General features: G+C 52.6%; 1 long non-coding RNA gene across 3 annotated transcripts; it reads right to left on the reverse strand.

Moving 5' to 3' along the window:
- Positions 1 to 18,737: 18,737 nt before the first annotated feature.
- Positions 18,738 to 22,393, reverse strand: LOC112657690 (uncharacterized). Of its 3 annotated transcripts, none has more exons than XR_003135228.3 (3): positions 22,138 to 22,379; positions 19,853 to 20,217; positions 18,738 to 19,754 (listed from the first exon to the last, which is right to left on the reverse strand). It is a non-coding gene; the product is annotated as an uncharacterized LOC112657690 (long non-coding RNA). The 3 variants fall into 3 exon arrangements; XR_007412581.1 differs by having other exon boundaries at positions 18,738 to 19,983; positions 20,085 to 20,217; positions 22,138 to 22,370; XR_003135227.3 differs by having other exon boundaries at positions 18,738 to 20,217; positions 22,138 to 22,393.
- Between the last annotated feature and the right edge of the window lie 334 nt (positions 22,394 to 22,727).

Here is a 22,727-nt window from a genome sequence, read left to right on the forward strand (position 1 = left end):
TCAATTCTGGGGTGCCCCTCACCCCGCTCATCTGCAGCACAAAACAAGCAACCCCAGAAGCTGCAAAGCTTCGTGAGTCTCAGGTCCAAGTGAAGGCGGGGGTCCAAGAACAAAACAATCCCCTCAGTCGAGCTTGGGGCCAACAAGAGGAGCCACTGTCTCTATCACTAGATGCCTTGCACCGTGAACTCATGAACTCCAGGCTGACCAGCTTCTAGGAGTGAGAAGGTGGGTCTGGCAGCCTGGAGAGAAACAGCCCCGGGGATTTCCAGAGGCGCCTTCCATCCAGGGAGGGGCAGGTTTTACTTTCAGTTTTGTTAGCTCTTACTGGTTTTCTGCAGTTTCTCAGAAACCTCCAGGAAATTCTCATTTATTTTGCTCAAAACACAAATTGGGTGGGCTCACATGACACAAAAAAAAACCCCTCCTCCCTGTGGGGTTTCCAGGCTCTTAGAAGACTGCCCGGGGTCTCTTCGCAGCCTACAGCTACGGCCTGGGTGGATTCCCCTTCCCTCCCTCTCTTCTAGTTCAAGGGCTGCCTGGCCGGTTGCACACACCCTGTTGAACTCGAGTCCTCCCCGCCCCCGACACCCCCTCCCTGGCAGGAGGGGCAGGCTTGCTCCTAATGCCCCCTCACCTCCACTGGGCCCCGCCCCTGAAGGGGTTCTGGCCTGAGCCAGCTGCTTGCACCTTCCTTTTTTTTTTTTTAAAGATTTTATTTTATTTATTTATTCATGAGAGACACAGAGAGAGAGGCAGAGACACAGGCAGAGGGAGAAGCAGGCTCCATGCAGGGAGCCCGACACAGGACTCGATCCCGGGACCCCAGGATCACAACCTGAGCTGAAGGCAGCACTAAACCGCTGAGCCACCGGGGCTGCCACCCTGCTTACACCTTCCTACAGCACAAGTGAGCTCCAGACAGACTCTGCAGTGGCCACTGCTACAACCCCAGCTTGTCACCGGTCCCACCACTCTAAGGCACCCCCCAATCCTCCAGTGCCCCTTCTCTCCCTTGGAACCTAAATCCCAAAGCTTTCCAACTAGGTTCACCAAGCACCTCCTCCTTTTCTCGCATCAGATGGACGGAACTAGGACCTTGGCCGTCCATCCTGTGGGGCCCATGCCTGGGAAAGGGGCCCCTCCGCCCTGGGGGAGAGGCAATGTGCCAAATCCATCAAGGTTTTATTTATTTATTTTTTAAAGATTTTATTTATTTATTCATGAGAGACACAGAGAGAGAGACAGAGACACAGGCAGAGGGAGAAGCAGGCTCCGTGCAGGTAACCTGATGTGGGACTCCATCCCGGGACTCTAAGATCACGCCCTGGGCTGAAGGCAGGCGCCAAACCGCTGAGCCATCCAGGGATCCCCCCCATCAAGGTTTTAAATGGACGTACACTCGGACCGAGCAATTTCACGATGAAAACATCCGATGTCCCAACAGAAAGGTACGAATTCACTCCACAAAGAGGACCACGTGTCTTCATAAAAGCTGAAGCCACCTGTGGGCTGAAATGCGCCAGGAAGGAAGGGGTCCGACAAACCGTCCACAGCACCAGAACAATCAGGACTCCCACAGCCACAGACAGAAATGAGGCTCACCTCTGAGACGCACAACACAAGGAAGAGCCCGGGGGGTGGGGTGCACACAGCTTCTAGAAGTCACCTCTGCTCCCTGCTCAGAGCACACCTTCCTTGTCTTCAAAGCCGGCAAGATCCCATCTCTGACCGACCGACCAGTCATCAGCTCTCTCCCTCTGGCCACACCCGGGAAACGCTGTCCACCTCTAAGGACTCATGTGATGCCATTGGGACATCCTAAGTCACATCCACTCCGTCCCTTTCTCTACACGTCCCAGGGATTAGAGTGGGAACATCTTCACACCTTTGCCATTACTCTGCCAACCTCAGTAGTACAGGCTAGAGACTGCTCCTGGTCATACCCAGAGAAAGTCTCACTCCTTTATTTATTTTTTTTTAATTTTTATTTATTTATGATAGTCACAGAGAGAGAGGCAGAGACACAGGCAGAGGGAGAAGCAGACTCCATGCACCAGGAGCCCGACGTGGGATTCGATCCCAGGTCTCCAGGATCGCGCCCTGGGCCAAAGGCAGGCGCCAAACCGCTGCGCCACCCAGGGATCCCCCTCACTCCTTTAAAAAAAAAAAATTATTTATTCATGAGAGACACAGAGAGAGAGAGAGGCAGAGACACAGGCAGAGGGAGCAGCCGGCTCCCTTCTCGATCCCAGGACCCTAGATGACTCCCTGAGCCGAGGGCAGATGCTCAACCGCTGAACCCCCCAGGTGCCCCGTCCTCAGTCCCTTCTATGGTTGCATCCTGCATCCCCTGTGAGGACAGACCACGGTCTACTCAACCATTCCCTTCCATTGGAAAATAAATAGAATTTTCTCTCAAGTCCACTTTAAGATAAGCCCAGTGGGGGGATCCCTGGGTGGCGCAGCAGTTTGGCGCCTGCCTTTGGCCCAGGGCGCGATCCTGGAGACCCGGGATCAAATCCCACATCAGGCTCCCGGTGCATGGGGCCTGCTTCTCCCTCTGCCTGTGTCTCTGCCTCTCTCTCTCTCTGTGACTATCATAAATAAATAAATAAAAATAATTATTAAAAAAAAAAAAAGATAAGCCCAGGGGAATCCCAAACACACATTTTAACATTTACCAGTTACTGATTATATAGCTGAAATAAAGATTTTTAGCAAGCAGCAAATTCTACACTGGCTCCCTGACCCACGGAATAAAGGTGTTCTGGATAGGAAAGAGCTAAGTAGAGGCCAATCAAAAATAAAACAAGTGCTCAGGGGAATCCTAGAGATGAGGATGCCGTCAAAGACAGAAACACACTCGCATCTAACTCGGGACAGAGATAACCCTGCCGTCCAGCCCCAGCCCTGCCAGTCCCACCCCTTGATGCTAAACCCTCCCTCCCAAAGCATTTGAAATGTGCTTGCTCGCTTCTGTTCCCGCCACTGCCCCACCCAAGCATCCCCACCTCAGACCCGAGACAGCAAGAGTGTCCTGCAGGATCTCGGGGCTCCCCTTCCAGGGCTGATCTTGGTGTTCAAATGCAGATCTGGTCAACTCACCTCTACCCAGCCAGTTTCCTGTTGCCCAAGGACTCAGTCACCATTATGAGGGGACCTTGAAGTCCCAAATAACTTTGGCCCATCCCACCTCCCCACCTACCAGTGCCCTCGCGGCCTGCTCCTGTCCTCTTGCCCACCCGCTCCCCTCACTCTCCTGCTCCTCCTGCAGGAGGCCTGCCAGCCCCGCAACAAGAGCTAAACAGCCTGATGTAGGCCCCATGGCCCCGACCTTATCTACCTCCTGACCTCTACTGCATCACCATGCAGCAGCAGCGCACTTCTGGAAAGCTGGTCAGCAGCGTGAGCTCGGGCCTCAGTTCACCACTGCATCCCGGTGCCAGGCAGGGCCTGGTGCACCCAAGGTTTGGTCAAGAGTCGCTGAATGAGTGAATGAGCATGTGGATGAAGGCGCCTCTAGGGCCCCTCCACCAGCACCCCTCCTGCCGGAGTGGGGGCTGGGCCAGGGCCCTTCAAAGCCCTCTGACTCTGAGGCTGGGCGACTCCCCAGGTTTTGCCCCCATCTCAGGAGCCTTGGGCCTGACATCAGCCCCACCCCCCCGCCCCCATCGCCTCCACGAGCAATCATATTTCCATGAAGAAAGGCCTGAAGCTCCGAGGTGGGCTGTGCCCCCTGAGTGTTGCCTAAGCCAGGTTGGGGCTGGGTGAGAAGGCTCTCCCCTAATGTAGGAAAGATGTTAGGGTTCAAAGCCACGACCAAGAAAGAATTCTTGAGACATCTTTGGTGCAAAAAGGTGATTTTATTAAAGCACAGAGACAATGGGGATGCCTGGGTGGCTCAGCAGTTTAGCGCCTGCCTTAGGCCCAGGGTGTGATCCTGGAGACCTGGGATCGAGTCCCACATCAGGCTCCCTGCATGGAGCCTGCTTCTCCCTCTGCCTGTGTCTCTGCCTCTCTCTCGGTGTCTCTCATGAATAAATAAATAAAATCTTAAATAAATAGATAAATAAATAAAATCTTAAAAAAAAAAAAAAAAAGCACAGGGACAGGACCTATGGGCAGGAAGAGCTACACCGGGGTCATGAGGAGGAGCCCGTTATACACTCTCAAGTTGCGAGAGGGTCAGGGAGACTGTGAGTCTCTCAGGGATATATATATATTTTTTAAGATTTTATTTATTCATGAGAGAAAGAGGTAGAGACACAGGCAGAGGGAAAAGTAGGCTCCATGCTGGGAGCCCAACGTGGGACTCATCCCCAGACCCGGGATCACGCCCTGAGCCCAAGGCAGGTGCTCCAAGGCTGAGCCACCCAGGCGTCCGTCTCTCAGGAATTTTGGAAGCAAGGTTTCCAGGACCTTGAGGGGGCCAACTATTGTTGGGAAAAGGTCATTTATTACCATCTAATAAAACCTGAGGCATGAGACCCTTCACATGTATGTGGGTGGGTCATATGCTTGGGGGGGATGATCACCAACGTGCATTTTGGGGGGTTTAGAGATAAAGGAAATTTTTTTTAAATTTTTTTATTTATTTATGATAGTCACACACACACACAGAGAGAGGCAGAGACACAGGCAGAGGGAGAAGCAGGCTCCATGCACCGGGAGCCCGATGTGGGATTCGATCCCGGGTCTCCAGGATCACACCCTGGGCCAAAGGTAGGCGCTAAGCCGCTGCGCCAACCAGGGATCCCAATACAGGAAATTTTTTTTTTTTCCGATACAGGAAATTTCTAAAGGAACTTTTATTTATATATGTTTTATAATTTTATTTATAACTTTATTTGTGAATTTATTTATTTGGCGGGGGGGGAGTGAGGAGCAGAGGGGGAGGGAGAAGCAGGCTCCTCGCTGAGCAGAGAGCCTGAGGACACATGGGACTCCATCCCAGGTCCCAGGATCATGACCTGAGCCCAAAGCAGACACTTAACCTATTGAGCCACTCAGGCGCCCCTAAAAGAATCTTTATATGTTAAAGCAGGTTTACAGAATCCTATGGCGGGTGGGGGCAGGGCTAAGGTTGCCTTTTACCCCAGCAAAGTATTAACATGGAGGCAGGTGAGTCCCTAAAGAAAGGTCTCTCTGTCTGTTTCAGGGACTTGCCAAGGGCCTGCAGGTGGTAGGGAAGTTTAATAACTTCTCTCCTGCCTCAGCTTCCTACATCATTGCCTCCCTCGGGGGCCCCTTGGAGCCCCGTCTCTGCAGAAGCCAGAATGATGCTGAGATCACATCTCTCACATCCTAAATTCCCACGAAGCCAGTAAAATCGAGCAACATGCCCACCACGAAATTGTAAAATTCTCCTTATTCGTGATGGTGCCCACTTTCCCTTTCAGAATCCTCACCTGCGTCTGTCCCCACCTGCACCCGGGGGCCGCGGGTCCAGGGAGGTCGGGAGGGCATGTGTGGGGGCGAAATGTAAGGTGACCCCAGAACCCAGGGTCAGTCTGCTCAACCTGCAGCAAGAGGCTCTTCATGTCGTGGTCCTGAGTCCTGAGGACAGAGGCGACAGCAAGATCCCTTCTGTCTCCTGGAATCCTAGAGAAACGCGGTGGGGGGCCCAGCCCCGGGACAGATGCTCCCATCCTTACCCCGTCCGTCCGTGCCCCAGGTGGAAGAGCTCACTGCGGGTGGAGCCCCCAGAGGCCAGGAAGGGACAGGCGGTGGCCTCCCAGGCAGCAGCAGTGAGTGGCCAGGCCTGCAGTATCCACTCCCAGCCCGTGGACGCCACCCTGGAAGCCCGCGGCCTCTCCTCCTCCTCTGGCAGGTTCCATCAGCCTGGACACTGTCACCAGGGCAAGGGAGAGGACGCGGGGGAAGGGGTGGGTGTGGAGGGGGGACCCCACTCAGGTAATGAGGACGGAGGGAGGGGGTTAGAGGGGGGGACCCGACCCAGGAGATGGGGGGAGGGGGTTGGAGGGGGGACCCCGACCCAGGAGATAAGGATGGAGGGAGGGGGTTGGAGGGGGGCCCCGACCCAGGAGATGAGGACGGGGGAGGGGGTTGGAGGGGGGCCCCGACCCAGGAGATGAGGACGGGGGAGGGGGTTGGAGGGGGGCCCCGACCCAGGAGATGAGGACGGAGGGAGGGGGTTGGAGGGGGACCCTACTGAGAGGCAAGCGCCGAGCTCAGCGCCCCCCGCAGGGTCAGGCCGGCCCCGCTCTAAGCAGTCCCCGCGCCGCACGTCCAGACCCAGACCCGGGAGCAGAGCCCGCCGAGCCCCCGCCCCCGAGGGCGCCTCCGTCCGGCTCCGCGGCCCCGCCGGGCTCGGGGAGGCGAGGGCTGGGCCCGGGGCGGCCCCGCAGGCCCGGAGGCCCCGCAGACGGCGGCGGAACCCGGCGAGAGGACCCGGCCCCGGGTCGCCAGGGTCGCGGGGACCTGCGCGGGGGGCTCGTGCTCGGGCGGTCCCGGCGGCAGCCTCGCTCCGAGAGCCGCGGCCGCCTGTCGCCACCTGGTGGCCGGCGCTGGAAGTGTCCGCTGGCGGTCGGCGCTTTGCCCCGGGGGGCACCTCCGCGCAGGTGAGGCCCAGCGCGGGACTGAGGCCTTCCCCTCGGAAAACAGGGGACAGCCCGATCAACGCGGAATTTTTTGTTTAAGATTTTATTTATTCATTCATAAGAGACACAGAGAGAGGCAGAGACGCAGGCAGCGGGAGAGGCAGGCTCCCCTGTCTGAGAACTGCTGGAGGCCGCAGAAGGCCTGGGTGAGCTGGGGGAGCCAGCTCTGGCGGGTCCTACTCTGCCAGGCCACAGCAGTGGTCCCAGGGCCAGGGTCGGTGACAGCACCTCGCATCCAGAGTCCCAGACCGCAGCAGCCAGCCTTTACATGCCCGGCTCCCACCAGGGTTCTAGGGAAGCGGGGTGGCCAAGTCTGGAGCAATCTGCTTTACAGACTCCCAGAACGTCTCCAAGATTCACAGAAGCTTTCTAAGCTGAAACATCTCCACCGTATTTTGAGGCCTACAGGAGGGACAAACTCAACCCGGGTTTAGCCACCAAAGCCCTGCATCCCAGGCAAAGGGGGCAGGTGATCACTGTGGGGCTTACTCACCTGCCTTAGTTCGGGCTGCCGTAATGAACACCCCAGCCTGGGGGGCTGCTCAGCAACAGTTCTGGAGGCTGGGAGTCTGCGATCAGGGCACCAGCAGAGGTGGTGTCTGCTAAGGCTGCTTCCTGATTCACAGTCAGCCGTCATTTCTGTGTCCTCACGTGGAGGAAGAGTTTGGGGGCTCTCTGGAGCCAGTCATGGGGCTCCACCTGCACAACCTAATCACCCCAAACACTCCCCCCCAATACCTCACCCTGGGGGTGAGGTTGCAACATAGGAATTATAACCAAGGGAGACTTAGCCCAAGCAATTCTTCTAGCCTTTGCCTGATCATTCCAGGGAATTGCTGGAAAGGTCCCTACTTTAGGGAGGGGGACCACACCCCCCACACCCCCTAACATGCACACACAATCAATGTTAAGGAGAGCTGCTCAGACTTTTGACTGTGACCCATAGTCCTGAACACATTTCCATCACTGCCCCCGTGCACGCTCGGTGTCAACACTGATCACCGGAATCTGCAAGCGGGGAGGACTTTGAGCTCAAATGAGCAGACTCCCTCACCAGGGCCAAGGGCACAGGTCTGGCAGTCCCTCAGCCCGCAGCCTTACTGGGTGAAAGGTGTGGGTGCAGCCTCCTCTCCACCAAAGTCTGTGGGGAAATGTGGAAACAGAGGCTCCTGGTCCAGCCCTGTTCCTTGGTCAGGAAGAGACAGGCATTGGAGAAGCTTCTGCCTGGGATGAGGGATCTCGGGACATGAGCCCTACCTAGAATGTCAAGTCTGGCCTTGGGCGAGTGGATTCTCCCCAGGCCCACTCTTGTGTCCTCTGCAGAGTGATACCAGGATTCAGTGATTTTACTCAAGATCACTGCTACCTTCACTTATTCCATAGATGTCCATTAAGTTACCCAAATAGTCCAGACACCGAGCCCCATGGGCTGCATTTTTTTTTAAAGGTTGTATTTATTTATTCATGAGAGACACAGAGAGGCAGAGACACAGGCAGAGGGAGAAGCAGGCTCCCTGCAGGGAGCCCGACGTGTGACTGGATCCTGGGTCTCCAGGATCACACCCTGGGCTGAAGGTGGCACTAAACCACTGAGCCACCTGGGCTGCCCATGCATTTGTTTTCTGGCACTGACAGGAAGTACCACGGACCAGGCAGTTTCAACAACAGAAATAAATATTAGCTCTGGAGACCAAAAATCCAAGATCCAGATGTCAGCAGGACTGGTTTCTCTGGGGGCCTCTCTCCCTGGCTGGTTAAGGCCATCTTCTCCCCGTGTCCTCACGTGGTCACATGTGTGTGTGTATGTGTGTGTGTGTGTGTGTCCTGACCTCCTCTTCTTATAAGGACACCAGTCCTATTGGATCAGGGCCCACCCTAAAATGACCTCTTCTTAACTTGACCACATCTGTCCAGACCTATCTCCAAATATTGTCACATTCCCAGGTGCTGGGGGTTAGGATTTCAGCTTGTAGATTTGGGGGAAGGGAGAATGGATACAATTCAGCCCAGGATCTGCGGTGTCTCGACACCTGGTAGATGTGAACACAGCGCAGCCCAGAGCAGAGCCCAAACCTGGGCCGGAGCCATGGCTGGGGCCCAGAGAAGGCCCAGGTCCTCCCCTCACCCGGGACCGACGTGGAGAAACGCCAGCCAGGCTCAAACGAGTCGTCCATGTGGGTCTCTGTGTGTGTTTGGGATGGGGCAGAGGTTGGCCCCAATGCTGCATGTGACAGGTAAGTCACCTGTGCTACCCGTCCCTGCCATCTCCACCCCTCCCCACCCACCGGGAGGCCTTTCTAGAAGCAGTGCCGCATGGTGCATGGCGGCTTCAGCACCACCCAGAGAGTAAAAATAACAGTGTGGCCCAGAGCAGATGTCACAAGGAGGAGCTCACGGCCAGTGCCTTCCCCTCCCACCTGCTCTAGCCCCCGAGAAGTCACCCCCTGTCTGGGATGCCAGCTTCAGTCAGCAAATACTATTCTTATAAACAGCTGGCCCAGATTCTCAGCTTGAGTTAGGACGCCTCCCAAGCAGTCAAGGGTGTTCAGGGATGAATTTCAACACTGCTTAAGAGCAGGACAACTCGCAAGCAAACTCAGGCTGCTTCCTCCAGCGGGGACAACAGGGCCAGCACCACCCAGGGGCCCAGGTGCCAGCCACGACCCGGGCAGGCTTCCTGTGCCTGGACCACTCTCCCCAGACTCGATGCTGACTCACGGAACCACTGCAGCAAGATCTTGGTTTTATACTTTAATTAACCTACATTCTTTCCTAGATCTTGTGACCTGATTTTCCATCTTCTCTCTGCTGGGACCTACACAGCACCAAAAGAATCACCTTCTCTTTAACCCCAACACCCATCAAATAGGGGCCTGACCTCCAAAGCAAAGGACATAGGCACAGAAGAAGGGAGGAGCCTGTGACAAAGACATGGGTCAGGGCCACTTGATCTTGCATGTGTAGTCACAGGGGACCAGGGAGGGGGAAGAGAAAGATCCAGGCCGGTCATGCCCAGAAGGATGTGGTGGCCTTGAGGATGCAGACCCCCCCAGCTCCAGGGAAGGAAACTGGCCCCAAGGGTCCAGCTGCTGAGCTCTGAAATCCAAGCTTCCTATGGCTGCTCCCCACCATGACCCAGTGCAGCAAGGATGTTCCTAGAAGACAGAGTCTGATGGCTGTGCCCGATATTGCTGAGGCTGCAGGCCCTCAACCATGCTGCCAGCTTCCCTCCTTCACTCAGAGTCTCACGTGCATGGCTGTCCCTGGCTCCCCCCGGATCTGCACCTGCCTCCCACCTTCCCTCCCACAGAGATTTCCTTCCTGAAAACCTTTAGTCCCGCTGCTTCTCAGAGGACCGGGGTTAACAGGAGACCTGCTCTCATGCTCCCACTCCCTCCACTGCTGCCCCGGCCTGGCCTCCCTGCCTCCACACACATCCTCATGCAGCATTCAGCCTCTGCCCCCACCCCAGGGCCTGGCCCTGCTCCCCTCTGACCAGAGATCCTCTATGCCCCCCGTCTTTCATTCCACTATAGGCAGACTGGCATCCACCACTTTGCAGTGCTGTTCCTTCCACTGCAAGCTCTTCCCCGACTTGCACGTGGCTGACACCTCCTCCTTCTTCAGGTCTTTACTTCTCCTTCCTGGTGAGATGGGCCCTAAACTCCCCTCCCCTGTTCTGTGTTCTTCCACAGCAAAGAGCACCTTGCAACCGAGGGAATAATTGCTGATTTATCACACTGCATCATTCATCCTGCCTCCCAACTAGAAGGAGGGGTGTTTGTTTGCTTTTGCTCACTAGAGAAGCCCCAAGCCCCAGGAAAGGTGCCTGTCCTCAACAAGGAGATGAACAGATGGAAGAAAGGCTGAGAGACTCTCAACTTTCACTGGTAGGGATTTCAAAAGAGGAAAAAAGACGAGAGAGGAAGAAACTATAAAACTTTCCAGAGTGGAAGAGAGACCTAAGTCCTCACCATGAAAGAGGATGCCAAGTCCCGAGAAGGACAAAACAAAATTAAAACAAATTTTATCTGGAAGATAAAGAACTCCTGAAATTCAGAAAACAAACACCACAATTTCAAAACAGTTAATGGATTTAAGGAGATACTTCATCAAAGAAAATATACAAATGGCACACAAGCACATGAAAAGATGCTTGACATCATCAGCCATTAAGGAAATGAAAAGTTTAATCCACGATGAGATACCATCACACCCTTACCAGAAGGGTCAATATTAAAGGGACGGACGACACCAAGTGTTGACAAGGATGCGGAGGAACTAGAATGCTCAGATGTTGCTCATGAGAATGGTAAATGGTAAAAAAAAATAAATAAATAAATAAAAAAGAAAAAAAGAATGTTAAATGGTTCAGCCTCTTTGGAAAACAAGTTGAGAGTTCCTTTAAAGGCCAAGCACACACCTACCATGCGATCCAGCCATTCCACGTGTAGGTTATTACCGAGAGAAAAGGAAACGTGTGTCTGGACAAAGATTCATGCGTTTTTACTCGCAGCAGCTTTATGTGTGATGACCAAAAACTATGAACGACCCAAATGTCCATCCACAGGTGCCTGGATAAACAAACGGCGGTCTGTCTATGCAACAGGTACGACTCAGCCATCCAAGGAATGAACCAGGAATGCACACAAGCGACACGACTGAATCAGTAATTATCCTCAGTCAGCCAAGAGCAGTCAGATAAAACCCTGGAAAATACAAACTAACTTTTAGTGACAGAAGGCAGACCAGTGGTGGCGTGGGAAGGGGTAAGGAGGAGGACACGTGGGAGGGGTCACAGAGGGCACGGGAAGCTTTTGCAAGGATGAAGCTTTTCACTGCGCCGATGGATCGAGGTGATGGCTTCACAGGCCCACGCAGACGCCAACACTCAACAAAGTGTGGGCTTTAAATACGTGCCCTCTGTTGTATGTTGGTTACACCCCAATAAAGCTACTTTTTAAAAAATGCAAAATCTGATTCGGTAGGTGCAAGCTGAGGTCTGAAATTCTACAGTTCCACGCACGGAGCAGCGAGTGTTGGCCAGCGCATCTGACCCAGAGGAAGAGGCTTAGTGAACTGTTAGAAGGTCCTGGGTGCTCTTGACCAGATTGGGTGGTGGGCTGGGCCTCAGGCAGAAAGCAGCAGGACTGTGGGAGAAGGAAAAAGGAAGAGGAGCTGGGGGGGGCTTTGTGCCAGCTTCTCCTTGCACGGCCACGAGGCCCACGGGGCCTGGCTGGGTCACTCCGGCGGCTGGTCCAGGAGCTTCAGGAGTGAGACCAGGGGCCCGCAGAAGCCTTGAGCTCGAGAGGCCCTGAGAAAAACTGAGGAAGCCCAGCAAGCCCCCAGCAGTCCTTCTGCAGCCTCCCCCCAACCCCCACAGAAGCCCAGTGGCTGGGGACTACAGTCAGGCGGGTCTGCTGCAGGCGCTGCTCCTTCCTGGGGACAAGGGTCACGCCCTGAAGCTTCGCCTTGTTCCAAGTGTCCTTACACCCTGGTCTCTCCACCCAAGGCTCATCCACCCACGCTCAAGCCCACTGGCCACCCCACTCATGCAACGCCCTACAGAGTAGCTGATACCCCCGGGGAAAACTGAGCACAAAAAATATATATCAGTAAAATCCAGACACTTGCATATAAAACTGCTCCAAAAGGAAACCCACAGCCTGTTGCAGATTCTACCAGAAACAGAAGATTGGAAAAGATGGACCAAGGGTTTGGAATTAGTTACTGAACACAGCAAACAAGACAATGGGAGGGAGCAGCAGCACAAAATAATAGGAAAACATTTCTTAAAAGAGCCAAGCAGGAACATTAAGGTATGAAAAGCAGAGTGGGTTAAGACCATGGTAAATGGGGGCGCCTGGGTGGCTGGCTCAGTTGGTGAAGCAGTTGCCTTCTCCTTGGGCCCTGATCCTGGGGTCCTAGGGTTGAGCCCCGAGTCCGGCTCCCTGCTCAGAAGGGGAATCTACTTCTCCCTCTCCTTCTGCTGATCCTCCCCCTTGTGCTCTCTCTCTCTCTCTCTCTCCAACAAATAAATAAAATCTTAAAAAAAAAAAAAAAGAACACAGTGAATGGAACGAAGAGCAGACTGGTAAGGTGAGGAGCAAAGTAGCAGCAGGGAAGGCCGGGTAGGCCGAGCGCCCCAGAAGGGAAGTGGAACCGGGGGAGATCCCAAAGGAGGCAGAGACAGCTACTTGAAAAAGTAATGGAGATAGATCTCCCAGACTTAGAACAATAAAAGACCTGAGAGCAGCAAAGAGAAGACCTCACGGAGCAGCAAAGAGAAGACCCACACCCACAGAACGTCTAGGATAAAGAGAACATCTAAATAGCCAAGACTATTTAGAGAAATGTGGACAAAGAACCATCTGGAGCCGTGTGGAAGTAAAAGGCATGTGTTACGGATACAAGAGGAGTCAAGGTGTCGGGGAGACCAAAGGATATGAGCAGCTGCTCTGTCCTCCGCTTTTAGGGCAGCACACAGACGTCACTTCAAAAGAGAGGAAGGATTACAAAGAAATACAGGAAATGTGGAGAAAACTGATCTAACGGGTTAAAATGGTAGAAACCGGTCCAACTAGATCAGTAGCTAAAATGGACTAAACCTGTCAGTCAAAAGGACAAAGGGACATTTTTTCTTAAAAAAAAAAAAAAAAAAAAGACTGGCTTAAGAAAAAAAAAATCAAGATAAATATTGTTCCCTGAAGATACCCCTAAACCCAAGGACATGCAAAGACTGGAAATGGAGGCAGACATGCCAGGGGGATGTGACCCAGCAGGGACCTCAACTTCAAGACCAAGTTCTCTTAGGGACAGAGATGGTCATAAAATAATGAGAAATGGTTCAGGTCACCGGGACCATGATGTCATTGTAAACACCCTTGCACCTGGCAGTGGCCCCCAAGACTTGCGAAGCTAAGGTAGAGAAACAACACCAAAGTCGCCGGCAGCTGGGAGACCTGGATCCCCGAGGGCCATATACTCAGAGGGGGCTCTGCGCGCACGGGCCCCAAGAAACCCCACGGGGTACCGCCACGTGCCTCTGTCCTCCACCCACCTACAAGGTGCTGGGCAGCTCCCGCAGACTCCAGAGGCCCCAAGAACCCCTGGGGAAGATAGCTGCGTTAGCTGAGGTCTCCCAGGGTGCACCCCTTGCCCACCCTTGGGGAATGCGCGCTGGGGGCGCAGCCTGGCAGCCCTGCTCCCCAGGCCTCGGGTAGGTGCTTCTCCTGCTCCCACGCCACTGCCCGATAGAGGTTCATTTCCTCCTGCACAGGCCTGGGTGGGGGGGTCCTCCGCTGCTCCCCTGGGGCCACCACTCCACTCAGAGCCCTGGCAAGCTCATTGCACCCCGGGGGTCAGCCACCCCTCTTCATGGCAGCTACCCGTTTGCACGGCCTGGGGGCACACCCACAGTCACACAGCAGGCAGGACACACCACTTCCTCCACCAGGAGCCCATGGCCCCCCTGTTTCCTCATTCTGGGCCTTCCGGGGCGCTCCTCTTCCTGGAGAGCCCAGGCTGCTCCTCCTGCCACTTCTTGCTGAGAATTTAGAGATTTGCGTTGCGGGTCACTTTCCTGAGCCCAAGCCAGCTCCCTGGGCTCGCCCTTGCACTCACTCGTCGTGCTCACGCTGGCCTTTCTCATGTTCATCTGTACCCACTGCTGACCTGACCACCCCACCCCACATCTGTCTAGCTCATTATTGTGCCCCGGGTGCCCCGCACAGGACTTGCACAGAGGAGGTGGCCAGTATTGATTGATCAACCAAACACCATGGCTACAACAGAGCGTGAACTCTCTAGCGGGTGCAGCACCCCTCAAGTGCCATCCTTCCCAGGGCCCTCTCCGACACCTGCCTGCAGGGGGCCTGGGCTACTGACACCTCCACCTCTACACCTTTGCTTCCCAAGGCCCCTCCTCCTCTCTCCTCCTTCATCCCTCCTCCCTTGTCCGTTGTCTCTCATCCCTCCCCCTTCTTCTTTCTTCCCTCCTTCCTCCTCCCTCCTCCCTTGTCCCTTCTCCTCCACACTCAGCCCTCCTCCCTCCTCCTCCTCTCTCCTGGCCAGGCAAGGCCATCGTTGCACTGGGCCTGCCTTACTGCCCACCGCAGCCCATAGTGCACATCACTTCTCTGAATGCAACGTCCCCGATCGTGATTTACCAGTTGTCATGCTGCATCACAGACTGTTGCTTTTCTTGGAGGCACTGCATGTGCGTGGGAGGCCAAGTCAGTGCCCATGTAGGATATCCTTGAAGATTAGCGACATCTTCCCTCAATCTCATGCTTTTCGGGCCCAGGCCTGCCCAAACCTCTTCCCTGAGGGGACAAGCAGCTGGTAGCGATTTCGGGGGGGCTGTGTGAGTAGGAAGTTTTACCATGGTGCCATCCCCTAATGCAATGGGGTCTACCAGCCAAATTGATGTCACCAGTCACTTTGTGTTCCATGGGTTTAGGAGAGAAAGTAGCCGAGGGTGGTGCCTGCCTCCTGGAGCTACCCTGACCCCTGTGCTGGGACCACCAAGGTCCCAGGGATGGGACCCATTTCCAGCTGGGTGGGAGAGGAGCCATGTCCTCCCGCCATACCCCTGGCTCTCCCTTCAACTCCCCCCCCCATACCCTCAGCCCCCCTCGGATTTCCTCACTGCGCCACAACCCGACATGCCCCTCATCTCTACAATGGCCAAGCAGAGTCTCGCAACCACTTGTCACCGCAAGCCAGCTAGGGAGGACCCCGCGGGACAGCCGGTGCCCGTGCAGGTGTGGCACAGGGCAGGACTGCAGTCGCTCTGTTCTGCTGCATCTCGCTTTTTTTTAAATGCTCTTCTGCGTGGTATGTACACTGAGAGTGAAGCTCAGAGTAAACCACGGCCTCTGGGTAGTGGTGACAAGTCGATGCCGCCTCACCAATGGTCACAAGTGTCCCACCATGATCGGAGGTCCCAGTGGCAGAGCCGTGCGTGTGCGGGGACGGGGGGGGGGGGCACGTGAGAAATCTTTCTGCCCAATTTTACTGTGAACCTAAACCTGCCCTCAAAAGATAAAAAATAAAAAATAAATTAAGATTTTATTTATTCGTGACACAGAGAAAGGCAGAGGCACAAGCAGAGGGAGAAGCAGGCCCCATGCAGGAGCCCAATGGGGGACTCGATCTCAGGACCCCAGGATCACGCTCTGAGTGATCAGGCACTCAACCCCTGAGCCACCCAGGCGTCCCTAAAAAGTAAAAATTAAGCAAGTGCTCTCTGACGGCCGCCTGCAGGGTGGACAACACTCCTTGGAGACGTGATCTCCATCGTTCTTTCCACCCACCCTCATTCCCCCATCCTGCTGTACATTGTACCTGGTAATTTAGGTAAACTGTGTGCCCCTCCCCAGGGTGACAAACTGTTCCAGTTTGCCCAGGACTGAGAGGTTTCCCAGGACGAGGGATTTTTATCGCTAACGCCAGGAGGTTCTAAGCAAACTGGGCCCACGGAGTCACCCAAACATCCCCTCAGGGCCGGCGCTTGTTAGGAACGTGGCTCTGACTTCCCACACATGAGAGCTTTGCTCAGAACCTGCTGCCTGGGGGCAGCCCGGGTGGCTCAGCGGTTTAGCGCCGCCTCCGGCCCAGGGCATGATCCTGGAGACCTGGGATCGAGTCCCACATTGGGCTCCCTGCATGGAGCCTGCTTCTCTCTCTGCCTCTCTCTCTCTCTCTCTCTCTCTCTCTGTCTGTCTCTCATGAATAAATAAAATATTTATAAATAAATAAATTCTCACAGCACATGTTAATAACCTGAGAGCCATAGATAGAAAAATCCATCTTTCTCAAAACGTATTATATATCTTAGAAGGCCAGATGTTATATATCTTATAAGATATTATATATCTTGGAAGGCAGAATCAGTGATATGAAAATGTCCACAATAAACTCCTTTGGCATTTTAATCCAAAGAACCAAATGCAAATGACTGCAATTTTTAAAAGGCTGGTAGACTCATAGTATGCATATCAAAATTTCTGGTGACCACTAAGTGTTGGATTTTGTTGGAAAGTGTCCGCTTTTACCAAAATAGAAAAATACTAGGCACTGACTTGATTTGTGCAGTAAGATGAAATTAAACAAATTTATCTATGTTAAAAAAAAAGGTTTAAATTCAAACTTGGAATGATGCACTATCTGGGATAGGAAAAAAAAACAACAAAACACATTTCTAGCCAGCAGTGAGGAATACAAGAGCCCTGAAATTGTTGTCTAAGATCTAGATTACAGACCAATTCTTGTTTTTTGTTTTTGTTTTTGTTTTTGTTTTACAGACCAATTCTTTGTGAAGCAGTCCATATCTTCATCTCGGATTCTTCTGAAAAGTAGAGGTGGGGACCTCTACCTCCCCCCACCCAAGAGTCTCTCACTCAAAAGCAGAAACTGCAAACTGGTGGCCCACAGGCCAGACACAACCCCTTTGTGTTTTGTTGGCCTGTGTGGAGATTTGGTTTTGTGTCCTTAGCTGAATGTGGATGCCTTCCTGTCATATTCCCCCGTCCCTGCCACTCCTCAGTGCCTGGTGCCAGCCTGCTCCACACTGTGTGATCCCCTGCCCCTGCCCCTGCCCCTGCCCCACCCTCAAAGGACTTGGGTTTACTACTCTCTGACTCTCGCTCTCCGCTCTCCGGGGCTGAGGAGTTTCCAACACTGCACTTGACTCTAACCTCTTCAATCCCACTGATGGGTGATCTCGATTTGGTTTCTGCTTGTTCTGCAGAGTAAATCTCATGCTTTTAAATCCCCCACCTCGTTTACATGATAATAATAGCTCCAAATGCTAAAAAGATGTGGTCAAAGTCACAGATAGAGAGCTAAAATTTCTTTTTTCTGGGGAATTTTTTAAATTGAAAAATATAGAAAAGCACAAAAGAGAAAATGAATTCCATATAAATATACATGTGATTGTTAGTAGTATTTATGATGTACATCATATTTGATTGCAGGAATATGAGGTTTTGATACAACCACCATCACTTTATTTTAATTTTATTTTTTTATTTATTTATGAGACAGAGGGAGAGAGAGAGAGAGAGAGGCAGAGAGACACAGGCAGAGGGAGAAGCTGGCTCCATGCAGGGAGCCTGATGTGGAACTCGATCCCAGGTCTCCAGGATCACACCTTGGGCCAAAGGCAGGTGCTAAACCACTGAGCCACCCAGGGATCCCCACCATCACTTTATATATATTTCGATAGAGTTGTTTAGGATAGAGTTGCTTAGGTTATTGTAGGATTTTTTTTCTGATTTTGGTAAAATATATGCAACATAAAATTTACCATTTCATTGTAAGTATATGGTTCAGTGGCGCTGAGTGTGTATTCACGTTGTCACCAACCATCACCAGCATCCATCTCCTGCATGTCTCCATCTTCCAGACCTGAAACTCTGTCCCAGTGAAACACCCAACTCCCTATCCCCCTTCCCAGCCCCTGGCTACCATCCTGCTACTTTGTCTATGGACCTGCCTACCCTGGAACCTCATATAAGTGGACTTACGCGTACTTGTCCTTTCGTGATGGGCGTATTCACTTAGCGTCATGAGTGAAACTTGAAGGCATTATGCTTACGTGAAACAAGCCAGTCATGGCTTTAAATGCTGACTGTGGTTTTAAAGCAGCAAAGGTATGTGTTAAAAATAGCCGTGAACTTTGTAAATAACTAGCCAAGAGTGACCTAGCCCAAAAGCCTTCTTTCTGCATGAAATACCCAAACATGCAAGCAGCCTTTATGAGCCGAACTAAAAACAGAACCCTGAGCCCAGGCTCTTGGCACATAAAGCTCAGAATAGCTGAGCTTTACTTACCAAGTATAACAGTACAAAATGTCACACTGGGAATATTGAAACGTGGGAGTTGATTGCCCAAGAAAAAAAAATCGCTCACCTAATTTAAGGAAACTCAAAATGAATCCATTCTTTCCTTCAGAGTTCTAGATTGCAAAAGTCCCATCTGGTACTAACTATATTTACTAAGATAGATCAGTACCACAAAATACAGGTTATTTAGAGCATATTGTTATGGTTTCTGGATGGTTCTTCCATCTACTAGAGAATGCAAAAAGATACAGGAAACTGACCCTAAATATGGACTAAATCTTGTTCAAATGGAAATTTAGAAACCACACCCCCAGGATCAAGGAAATAATCAACCTTTTGTACATCAGGCCCAAAGCCCTGGCAGTCATCCTGGCAAGTCCACAGATCAGTGGGGGGATGGTAAGTGAGGTCAGCACTGGGGTTTATGATGGCAGCTGAGGTAAAAGCTCACCTCGCCTGTTCATATGGTAGGGGCCAAGGGGCTGACTGGAAAGGGAAAGTAACCTCCTGGCCCTCACTGCTGTCCCTACACACCGGCTTTGCTCCCCTGTGACTTTGTCAAGGCAGTGTCACACCTCTGACCTCGGCTTCCTCATCTGCAACGTGGAGTAACAACACTCTCCCTCGGAGGACTGTCGGAGAGATTAAATGGGGTGCTAAGGCCACAGGGCTACCTCACTGTGTGTGCTCCAGGAAGGCAGACTGCCACCGGGTGTTGCTGACACTTCAGGAGTCTTGTCTCCCAAATGTGAACGCTGACTGAGAGCCAGGCGCCCAACTGTGAGCTGTCGGAGGTCTTCCTGTGAATTATATCTTCCCAAGAAGTTGAAGCCCTAATCCTGAAGGAGGTGAATGAGACCGTATTTGAAAGTAGTGTCTCTGCGAATCTCATTAAGTTAGATGAGGTCATACTGGATTGGGATGCAGGCAGGCCCTACACTGACATGTCTGGTGTCCTTATAGGAAGAGACACAGAGACAGGCTCATGTAGAGTGGAGACCACTCTGTGAAAGCACAGAGGGAAGGAGGTCACATGACAGAGAGAGCTGGGGGCGAAGCCAAAGCAAGCTAAGAACACCGAGGACCCCCGGCCACCACCAGGAACTGAGAGAGGGTACAGCCCAGCCGGCACCTTGAGTTCAGACTTCTGACCTCCAGAACCAGCATGTCTCTGTTGTTTCAAGCCAGGTTTGTGACACTTGGTGACAGCAGCCTGAGAACGCTAGTGCCATGTCTTAAATGTCTCAATGCCCTCCGGCTGACACACAGAGAGATGTGTATCTATTGGAGGAATAAACAAATGAGTAGATGAGTGAACACCAGCATGGAGATGAGGCAGGCAATGAGAGGAACAGGCAGGTATGAACACACGAGCACACCTGGATGGAGAGACAGTGGCTCCTGGCTGTGAGCACTCACACCCCACCACCAGCTCTGGATGACAGACACTTAGCTCCTGGGAGAGTTGACACGTAGGAGTATGTCCCAGCATGTCACGACTTCCAATTTCCTAGGAAATCAGAAATCTGATTCCTGAATTTTTAGGTGAAATTTTCCAAGTTCTTAAATGTTGGCTCACAAACATAATAAATGTACAAGAGGATACAGCACCTGTGGAGGCCCATCTGCATCTCTGATGTCCTGCTCAGCTGCAGGCAGGATGCACAGTGGCTGGTTGTGGAAAATTGGTGGCATACGGAAAGCATATCCTCAGCCCTTGGATCCCAACTGCTGTCTGATGTGTCTAAAAAAGAGCATTTGGGCAATCAAAATCCAACCAAAGAAAGAGCAGCAAGCTCTAGAACCAGGATATGCCAAACAGGATAAGGAGGCCTTACCCAGCAGGAAAAGCCCTACAGCAGGAAGCCAGGACCCCGGCCCCAACCTTGACACAAATCCTCTCTCTAAGCCTTGGTTTCCACATCCATGAGAGGAGGGGATGGCAGGGGCACCTGCCACTCCCTGAGGTGTTGGCATGCCAGTGACAGAACATGGGTGGCAGGGCTGTGGCAACAGCAGGTGCCATTGGGACAACCATTGGAATTCTGGGCGTGGTGCACACAATGACCTGAATTGAAATCAAGAGTTGAATGCTTAACCGATGGAGCCACCCAGGTCCCGAACCCTCCAGAGATTCTGATGCTCACCCCCACTTGAGAACCACTGGCTTTGGGAAACCAAGTCACACTTGGTTTGTGTGTGATAAGCAAGAGAAGCATCCTTTACAAAATAGAGTTCAGAATATAGCATAATTTGTACCCAAAAATTAAGCCCTGGGGGGCACCGGGGTGGCTCAACAGTTGAGCATCTGCTTTTGACTCAGGGCGTGATCCTGGAGTCCTGGGATCGAGTCCCCCATTGGGCTCCTGCACAGAGCCTGCTTCTCCCTCTGCCTGTGTCTCTGCCTTTCTCTGTGTGTCTCTCATGAATAAATCCTTAAAAACAAAATTAGGTCTTGGGGTGCCTGGGTGGGTGGCTCAGTTGGTTAAGCATCTGCCTTCAGCTCAGGTCATGATCTCAGGGTCCTGGGACAGGGAGTCTGCCGGTCCGTCTGCCCCTCTGTGCTTCCGGGTCATGTGGTTCTATCACTTCACTACAAGGTCACGACCCACAGCCCATCAGCAATCAGGGAGCTCACTGGCTGGCCTGTGGCTGCTTTACCTGGGTGGGTAAAATGTGCCAGATTCACAACTAAAGGCAGAGGTAGGAACACGTAAAGATGCCCTCTCACAAAGATCTACAAATGGCTGTCAGGAATCCACAGGAATCACAGGGTCTCAGGCAAGAGAACCAGCTTCACGGCACACCTCAGCCCCTTCCAGGCCTTTCATTGTACACACAGTGCATTCCCAAAGCAGTGTACTAAGTGGGAGCAAATGCGTTGCCTACTGCCACTAGCCTCAAGCAGGTGAGGGACCAGCTCAGTAGCCATACACCTTGCTTCCCTGAAGAAAGGACCCAAGGCAAGCCAGAAGCAACCAGCACGGTCATCCTCCTATGCTGTGTGTGGCTTCCGTGTGGCCCATACTCAAGCAATCCCAGAGGAGGGCCGGCTCTCCAAGTCATCCACATTTCTCCATCATCTGCTGCATCAATACAACGTTGTACCTTCTTCTCTTTTTCCAGGAATGACATACTACAGAGTCTGACTGGAGTCTAATGCTTGGCAGCAGGAAGACATCAGGTCAGTAACCAGTGATAGCTCACAAGATGCTTCATCTCTTTCCCCATACACATCTCTGCTTCCTGCCTCTGCCCCATTAGTAGCTGACTCTTTGTTCTCCTCAAGGACAGGTCCCCTGCCCTCAAGTTGTTTAGCCCAATGAGGAAGGTGGACAAGCAAACAAGCAAATGCAATGAAGTCCCACTGAATGCCAGAGGTGTGGCGGAAGTGTTGGGTGGGTGGGAGGGGCCTGTCACAGAAGCAGGGAGACATCCTGCCTGAGGATCAGAGATTTCAGGAAGGGGACAAGCTTCATTTGGTGTCCACCAGGCACATAGCTGCTAGTTGTTTACATATGGCACCTGAGCAGGGCCTGCAATGTGGGTGGGGCCCGTATCCCTGCAACTCAGAAATGTTTATTGATATGGGTGCGTTAAATTACCAAGGTTTAGGGTTCTAGCTTTCAACATAGCCAACGCCTTTGACTGCTTCTGTACTCACCAGATAACCTTCAGCTCCCTCCCAGCAGCTCTGAATGTCTGCTCTACGCACCTCTGTGACGGGCTATTGCTAGAAGAAAAATGAACATACCCTGTAGCTCATTCTCAAGCCGGGGAGACAAAAACCCTTATGCACAGCTTTAACAGTGTGCTGGAGGTTAGAGATAGCTAAGACAAGGATGTCATAGAGACCAGCTGTCCAACCGGACGACCCATCACAGAGGGCAATGTCCTGGTCCCTCAGTGGCCCACAGCTCAGGAACACAAGGTCCTCAGTCCACACAGGCTTGATCTTGCTCAAGGGGGCAAATTCATGCTACACAGAACAGACACCAATACCTAACAACTGTAAGGCCAGTTTACAAACTTACATTTTCAGCAGCTATACATGCCTATTGTCCAAGGCATGTGCTGAAATGCATAACTCAGGCACTCACCTGACAACAGTTTCAGAGGTACCAAGTACCTATTACTTATCAAACTGTGAGCGCCTGATTGGAAGAAGTGCAGCCAAATGAGGTGGAGGCCAGAAGTAGGAGGCGGAATCGTGTGATGATCCTGGCGTCAAGCTAGAGTTCAAACACTACCCAC

The sequence above is a fragment of the Canis lupus genome, chromosome 8 (genome assembly GCF_003254725.2).
Source record: "Canis lupus dingo isolate Sandy chromosome 8, ASM325472v2, whole genome shotgun sequence".
Taxonomy (NCBI): domain Eukaryota; kingdom Metazoa; phylum Chordata; class Mammalia; order Carnivora; family Canidae; genus Canis; species Canis lupus.